Source organism: Nansenia antarctica (genome assembly GCF_963989245.1).
Source record: "Nansenia antarctica genome assembly, chromosome: 10".
Classification (NCBI taxonomy): Eukaryota; Metazoa; Chordata; class Actinopteri; order Argentiniformes; family Microstomatidae; genus Nansenia; species Nansenia antarctica.
In genome coordinates this window covers 29714678-29723862 of record NC_137680.1, presented here as the reverse complement: position 1 = coordinate 29723862, position 9185 = coordinate 29714678, and positions in this window count along the sequence as shown.

The window sequence follows — 9185 nt, the reverse complement described above, 5'->3', positions numbered from 1 at the left end:
GCATCTCCCATCGGTTTTTGCCGATATCTTGCTTGATATCTGGTGATATGGACGTCACTTTAATCCGCAGGCAGTTCTCAAGGTTTTTATGCATCAATCGATTCCTCTCGTGCGTCTTTATCACATTGAAATGAAATGAAATGAACATTTATTTTACCAGGGAATTCCTTTGAGACGAGTCTTATTTTCGAAGGAGCCCTGGGAATGCTCACTCGCATTCACATTCACTCGCATTCATACTGCATGTTTCATTCATGTGGGAGGAAACCGGAGTGGCCGGAGGAAACCCACGCGGCACGGGGAGAACATGCAAACTCCCACAGTGATTACCAGGAATCGAACCCAGCACCTTCCGAGACCGGGATTCGAACCCAGTACCTTGAGACTGTGAGGCAGTGATCTTAACCACTCTGCCACCGTGCCACATTCATCGAAAAGGACGACTCGCATGTATAGAAAGGGAACATTGTGAGCACGTAAAATGTGAGTCTCACAACGGCTTTGCATTGATGAAACCAGGTAGGATGAACGTATAGTTCACTGTCCATTCCTCTTTAAATGCCCTGTTTTCACCGTCAACTTTCCTCTTTAGACCTTTGAAGAGTGACATTATGTTTATCTTGCTAGCTAGCAGGTTAAATGTTTAGCTAACTTCACCAGACACGCAAACAACCAATCCAATAATAATGTGACCTTGTCTGGGAGGAGGGGGGAATAATTATCAGAACAAAAGTATGTTAAATAATCATTAGAATAAGTTAGGCTGCGCTACATCGTCAGTCCACACATTTATTATTCAAAAATATGGAAAAGGGTGAAGCTACGTTTCAACGTTGTTGAGAATCATAACACAAACTCGCTAGTCAAGCCAAAATACTGCAACGTAATGGATTGGACTGCTACCTAGTTAACTATAACACTACTTTACATTGTTAGCAGGCTCACAAAACAAGCTGTGTTAGTTGACTAGCGATGTGTACATTTTTCAAAAGAAAAGTCAAAGCATTAGAACGTCACATTTTTTAACAATCAATTACTTGACTTAGCCTTTGATTATGTTCGGGCCCGCTATCTAGTGGCTACATTTTTGGGGGGCCCGAGGCCAAACTTAGTTGCCGACCCCTGGCCTATATACTTGTTTAGATGAGATTTTAGATTAGATTCAGACAACGAAATGCAATAAAAAGTGTATCTGGAGGGATTTGAACCACCGTCTTAAAATGACGAATAAATACCATGGCAGCGGTCAATACCACTAGGCCATCATGACGATATGACGGTTTGTAGCCTGCTGCTGATATCACTACAGTAGTAAATATTATTTTATTAAAATATGAACATATAACAATAACTGGGGCTAGTATGACCTACGCATTTAATCGGTCAGCAATTTCTTGCCAAACCATTTCCCTCGCCTTGTTAATTGCGGCAGTATTACACTATTTTACATCTTATTTTTCGTCTTCATAAAGATCAATCTTCATTTCGACAGTTCGACTCTTCGGGGCTCTTTATGCCTGCGTGCACGCGCCCATATCGAGGATTTCTAAGCCGGTGTTCTATGAACACTCATGACACAAGCCTGATCCTCGTTCGAGGAATCACCTGAGGCTTGAATTCCAATCTCGAGTTGCCTGATCGCGGCATTTATTTTTATCACCGATATACTAATCAACGTTCGTGGAATACCCCCCTGGCCGATAGCTAATAATGCAATAATAAAGAGCAAGACTTGCATGAACCTTACACACACACACACACATATACAGTGGGGGAAATAAGTATTTGATCCCCTGCTGATTTTGTACGTTTGCACACTTACAAAGAAATGAACAATCTATCATTTTAATGGTAGGTTTACTTTAACAGTGAAAGTCTGAATACCAACAAATCCCGAAAAAACACATTATATAAAAGTCGTTTCTTGTAGTTGGTCACCAGGTTTGTGCACATCTCGGGAGAGATGTTGGTCCACTCCTCTTTGCAGATCCGGAGGGGAGAGGGACGGAGGAGAGAGAGAGAGGGACGGAGGGAAGAGAGAGAGGGACGGAGGGGAGAGAGAGAGAGAATGTGTAGCCATTATTTAACTGCCCCCCACACACAATCCACTAACCTACCCGTGTGCATTTGTGTGTCTATGACTGAGTGTGTAGGGGAGTGTGTGCGTTTTTGTGTGTGTGTGAGAGAGAGAATGACAGTGTGGGATAACTGTGTGTTTTTGTGCGTGTGATACTTTGTTGGTCTGTGGTGAGCCTCATGTGAGGGAGAGAATGACAGTATGAGGAAGAGTGTGTTTGTTTTAGTGTGAGACTGTGTTGGTTTGTGTGTGTATATCTCTCGCACACTCTGCATAACAAACCAACTAACCATAACCTACCAATTAACAACCATAACATACCAACTAACAACCATAACACCAATTAACAAAGCTGAGGTCAAGTTTCCTACTCTCGTGTGTCTCCACCTCCCTTCCTCTCTGGTGCATGCTTGAGGTGCTCTGAAGCGTAGTCTGACTGTGGGGAGCATGGCGCGTTCTGGCCTGTAGAGGGAGCCAGACTTTTGGTGGAGAGGGTTGACGGTCTGATTACGGACAGGTGTCAGTGATCAGACTCGTTCTCTTTCATATGGGAACGCCCCCTGCGTGACCTCATCAGAAGCTGAATTACACTGCGCCAGCCCATTGGCTGGCCCAGGCGACGCTTGTGTCACGAGGGACGGGACCCTCCGCCTATATAAAGCGTCCGGTAGTAGGAGGAGGCAGAGACACGCGGACACTGAGAGAGGAAGAGAGAGATAGAATAACTGTTATTATTTAGGAACCTCTTCAGCCCGTCAGTGGCGGGGCTGAATCTGTCAGGACAATACAAACTCATTGAGTACACCGTTCCTCTGTGCCTAGAGACCTTTACACTGCCTTTCTCCTCAATTGTCCGCCTATATAAGGCTTACACACGGCGTCTGTCGTCATTCAAAAACCTCTTCTCGCTTCTCCACTTCCCCCGGTAGTAGGAGGAGGCAGAGACACGAGGCAGAGGCAGAGACAGAGACACGCGGCCACTGAGAGAGGAAGAGAGAGAGATAGAATAACTGTTATTATTTAGGAACCTCTTCAGCCCGTCAGTGGCGGGGCTGAATCTGTCAGGACAATACAAACTCATTATTTAGGAACCTCTTCAGCCCGTCAGTGGCGGGGCTGAATCTGTCAGGACAATACAAACTCATTGAGTACACCGTTCCTCTGTGCCTTTCTCCTCAGTTGCGTCTGTGCTCCATTTCATTACTGCAGCTGCAAGACTCGAAAAGGACAAAAATAATGATGAATGTTCAAAGCCCCTCGGCTGTCTACCTCCTACCTTCCTAGCTGACCACTCGCCCACAATAAACGTACCCCTGCAAGTTTTTTTTCCCCACATGGAGCTGTCTGCAAGGCACGCACACCTTTCAATCTAGTTTTGACTCCATAAGTGATCAGGCAGAATATTATAATTTGGCCTGACTCTAAAATATGACTTGCACTGTACTGGGTTACATGGTGTTATACAACACAGCTAGTTCTGTTTAATTATATCACTCTACTGCACAAATCAATCTAGCTACTGTGAAGCTTGCTATCAATTGGTAGCTAGTTAATAATGTGGCTGCATTTTCTAGACGGCAGTGTCCTCATAAAACTCATCTGCTACATTGCAAACATTTGCTTGCTAGCTAACATAGGACCACATTGTAGCTAGCTAGTCCTCTGCTTGCTAGCTAACCCACGCCGTAGCTAGCTAACACCACACTGTAGCTAGCTAGCACAGCTTGCTAGCTAACACGTAGGCTTACTTGCGTTATGGCAAATGACACATTTCTCTCTATATAGCTATACCCTTTGAAAATACATAACTTTGTAAAGTTACTGATTTTCATTCATCTTGTTGCGGTCATATTTTGTGCTTGGTTACCCAGTTTACCTAACACTTAGTTTTGCATTTACAATTTAGAGTGTTAAACTATCAGCTTTAGAATCGTTTGGATACTGTCAAAACGTTCAAATAAAAGGTGCTCTACAAAGTTTTCCACCAAATATGCGAGCTTTAACAAGTTTGTTCACTAAACAGCGCATTGTCTCACCCAAAGCAGTTACATTTAAGAAACGTGACGATAAAGACACAAACTATTCACTGAAAATAAAAGAAAACGAACAAATCATTTGAGGATATATTTGCGACAGTGGTGAAAGTGTATTCCTAGCCTTGAATGTCCACTTTGATAAAGGTTAAACCAAACAATTCAACAATGGAGTACTTTTACTGCACAGCTGAGCCAGTGCGCCACACACGTCATCTCTACATCTCTTGCAACCTGCAACAGAAGCATAAAACATGTATTTTTTATATATTTGTCATTTTAATTACATATATATTAGCAGAAATAAAATGACAAAAATATATACATTTACAGTTTTGGCATTTAGCAGACGCCTTATTCCAAAGCGACTTACAGTCAATGCATGTGAATCGTCAGTCCACCATTCGTGGCAGGAAGAGTAATCTAGCTCAGGCCCGGGGCCATTGATAGAAGGAAAAACCTTCTTCAATCACCTTCTTCTAAAACCTTTTTTTTTTTATATACTGGAGGAACAGAGAAACAGTACAAGGGGGGCAATAGAAGTTCTTAGGGACACAGTAGAGGGGAAAGCGGGTGTCTTTAGGAGACGTAGTGCTGAGGGGCAGAAGATGTCTCAGGAGGAGCAGTTAAGGTGTAACCTGAAGAGATGGAGGTCTTCAGTCTACGATGGAAGATGGGTAGTGACTCTGCCGTTCTGACAGCTGTGGGGAGCTCATTCCACCAGCGGGGAGCCAGTGTTGTGAAGAGACGTGATCGGGCAGCACGACTGCTGTGCAGAGGTGGTGAGGCCAGTCGGCCAGCCGAGGTGGAGGAGCGGAGTGAGCGGGCTGGAGTTTGGGGGGTTACCATTTCCTTCACCATTTCCCTGTCTCCCTATTAGTGAGTGTAGCTGATGGGTCTCCCTGTATCTCTATTAGAGCAGTGTTGCATCAGTACAGGTACAAGCGTGTCCAGCCTAAGATGCCTTGTAATACAGGTTTTCATGCTGCATCAGAACTGTGCCTTTAATGTCACACCAACGATGCGTTCATAAAACTCCATGTTCAACAAACTTGGTCAAGCAAATGTTCATTTTATGCATTTCTTCTCCTTTGGCGCACTCACAGGGTATATACAGGAATCTTGAGGTTCATTTCAATACCTTTCAAATACTTTTTAAAGACCTTGACAATATTTTTCCAGACCTCACCGCCACTTCGAGCTGTAACCGTTTACATCAGTGACACCTTTAACTTAACAGTCTTAGTTTGCAATAGACTAGACCACGATCATACAACAGAATTTCCGGTTCATCTTTGTTTTTTAATAAAACTAATAAATTCACGAACTTTTACTAAAAGTTTTTAGGACTCAACTCTTTGGACAGTCTAATTCAGAAAAATACCTACAAAATTCAAGACCTCATAAAATCTTGATAAGACGTTTTAATAGTTAAGGGTCTTCATTTTCCCAAAATGTATATATCAACTTTTAATACTTTTCAAGACACCGGGCCCCATCTCATGCATATTCTGAGTGCCACGTTGATTTCAATGAGTATGCGTTAGTATTTTGCGCACAACAGTGACTGAAGTTCAGCAGGGGGCATCAGCAGCACTGGGAGCTTTCTCTCTCTCTCTCTCTCTCCCTCCCTCCCTTCCTCCCTCCCTCCCTCCCTCCCTCCCTCCCCCCCTCCCTCCCTCCCTCCCCATCCCCCCTCCCTCTCCCTCTTATCGACAGCAGTCACAGAGCAGCAAAAACACACCTCCACACAGTTTGTTATTTTTATTTAAATGTCTTTATTAGGATAACACTTCAATTCAAGCACTTTCCATCTTTATTAGCGTGTTCTGTATACAACTCAAAAAAGTGTAAATAGTGACATAAGAACATAATACAGAGAGAGAATAGAGAGAGAGAGAGAGAGAGAACCAAATCTCTTGTGAACTTCTATCGCAGCACCATAATCTGTTCTGACAGGATGCATCACCGTGTGGTTCGGCAACCTGACTGCCCAGGACTGAAGACGCTTACAGAGGACAGTGAAGACTGCAGTCAAAATAATGAAAGACAGAACTGCCACAACTCAATAACATCTACAGCACCCACTGTATAAAGAAAGCTCATTATTAAAGACACCAGCCACCCTGCCTATGCACTATTCACACTCCTCCCATCCCAAAAACGCTATCTGTATCAACTCACACACCACCACCCGCCTCAGAAATAGTTTCTTCCCACAGGCAGTCAGGTTGCTGAACAGCTGAACCATGCGCACTGCACTTGGCACTTTACACCCTGCACTAAGACCTTGTACTGTATTGTTGTTTTGTGGACTATGTTGTTGTGTGTGATACTAGAGAGAGACGAGGCTGAAGAATGGCATTGTATTAATACATATCACAATAAACTTGAACTAGATAACTTATTAGCCACACGACCAGAGCCTGTGGAATTTGTTCTCGGTACAGCATATTAATCACTGCAAAAACAAGGAAGTGCCCAATAGACAACAGACAAAAATAAATAAAATAAGTACCTTTCACACAAGAAATGCAGCTCAAAGTGCTTTACAACAGGGATAAAAACATAAAGTGAATATAAAAACATATACAAGCATAACATTTATATAACAGCAGGGGAACTAGATAAAACAGTAAAAAGAAGTAAAGATAAAATGGAATAAAAGAAGAGAAACAAATGTAAGAAATAAATAGATAAAACATTTAGTAACAGTCACAAAAGTGAGGTTCTATCCCCTAAAACGAAATGAAGGTTCCACTGCCTTAATAAAATGCTGAAGGACTTTGTACCACTGAGTCCCTTGCCTTGAAAATATTTAAGACTTCACTTGGCTTTAAAATATTTAAGACTTGGCTTTATTAACATATTTAAGACTTGATATTAAACCTCACAGGTTGGTGAGAAAATATAACATTTATCCTTTTAGTTTATTTCTTTAAAATGTAAACAAACAACACCAGTGCCCCGTTTGCCAGGTAAATCACAGGTGCTGCTACTAGTGAGCTAAACGTCACCTGTAACGTATCCGTTTCCGCCTCCTACGACGTGGACGAGGGGTTGGATTTTAGGAGGCAACTTTATTAGGCAGATATCAAAAACATACAATTACATACATTTTTCAACAACATTACAACAACTCGGAATCGCGCCATATAACCAAACCGGTCATGCTGGATGATGTTGCAGGCAGCATAACATTCGCCACTGCGTCTCCAGACTCCGTCACGTGTGCTCAGCCTGAACTCGCTCTCTTCTGCGAAGTGAACGGGGCGCGAATGACGAACCTGCAAATCCTGGTGTTCTCCGGCAAATGCCAACCGAGCTGCACGACTGTCCCAGGGTCCCCACTGTTCTCCCTCTATGCCAAGTGTCCCGGCTCGGCAATCAACCCACATGGGTCCTCCCACCACAGCTTGGCAGGTGGCACTCAACTCTTCCTGACTAGACCGGCACCTCTCTCGCTCAATTTTGTCACAAAACTCGTTCACCCTTGTCAGACAGAATTGTACATCCAATGTTTGTTTCTGTAGTATTCCAAAGAGCACATCTGAATGCTTAACAATCCCATTGAATGTTTCAAGCAGAAAGCAAAACTCAAAATCATCCAGACCTGCATTAAATCCTTCAGTGCTAGGCACAGTATCCCCATCATACTCCTCATGATTTTCCGGTATGTGGTCAAACAGTTCCTTTAGGGCAACTCTCTTCTCAAAGACTGCATTGACCAACCTCGATGTATATTGCCACCGCGTTGGTGCAACATTAGGAAGACGGCGCTTGCAAATGTCATCCAGCAGAAGAAGGATTTGAACCACGGTCTTAAAATGACGAATAAATACTATGGCAGCGGTCAATACCACTATGCCATCATGACAATATGATTGTTTGTAGCCTGCTGCTGATATCACCACAGTAGTAAATATTCATTTATTAACTCTTTGACTGCCAGCCATGTTCAGAGCGGAGAGCTCCATACTGCCAGACTTTTGGGGCATTTTCGCTGAACTTTGAAGACCCACCAAATATTGACTTTTCGGACTACATAAACATTGAACATATCTACCAAGACTTTAGACTCTTCTTTCATCAGAAAAAGAAAGTTTGTTTCTAGCCTCTTTGAGTGTTTAGAAATCGGCCGTAGAACATAGGGTGATTTCAGCAAAAACACCAGATTTTGACCAATAAACAGAGAAAACGAGCTTTTTCTGCAGAGAAGCAAATTCAAGCAAAACGGTGACTGACGTCCACATATTTTAGTTTTAGTGACACCTCAAACATCTGAAAAGTTGTTTACTTCTATGAAACAATAAAAACAACACAGGAAAAAAGGCTTTTGATGACAAAATAACTACATTTATTCACAGATTTAGAACATTTAGAATCATCATCACTCAATAATATTTTTTTTCTGTGGTAGGCTTTGAAGCACTCTCCTGAGTGCAGGGATACATGGCAGGACCTGCACCACATTCTGGTCTCTCTCCTTTTACCCTTTCGAATGCAGACCCTACATTTTCTTGCTGGCTGTGTGTTATTGCTGGTGGGCCTTAAGCGTTCCAACTCATGCCTGGCCATCCAGCCTGCTGTCTGGGTCTCTCTGTCTTGCTGCCCTGGTTTGTCGGACCTCCTTTTCTCCTCCTCCTCCCCCCCCTCCTCCTCTCTCCCCCTCCTCCTCTCTCCTCCTCCTCCTCCGCTACATAGGTTTTTTCAGTCCACGACCTCGCCACCCTCCTCATGAACTCCAAGTGTGTTTTGCACTTCCCCGGGTTCCTGGCCTTGTACAGCACATAGGCATTGAACACACAAAGCTGAAACAAGTACGCCACAAACTGTTTTGACCAGTTGAGTGTTTTCCTAATGAATGGGTAGTATGCAATGTTCTGGTCAAGTTTGTCCACCCCATTCATGCAGGCATTGTATGAAACAACACACTTCGGTTTGAGCTGAACCACCTTCTCCTTCTTCCCCTTCTGCCACACCTCTACCCTCTGCATGCTGTCATGGTGGCAGGTTGTCACCATCCTCACCAGACGCTTGTCCTGCCATGCCATAACCAGCACCCTGCCATTGTG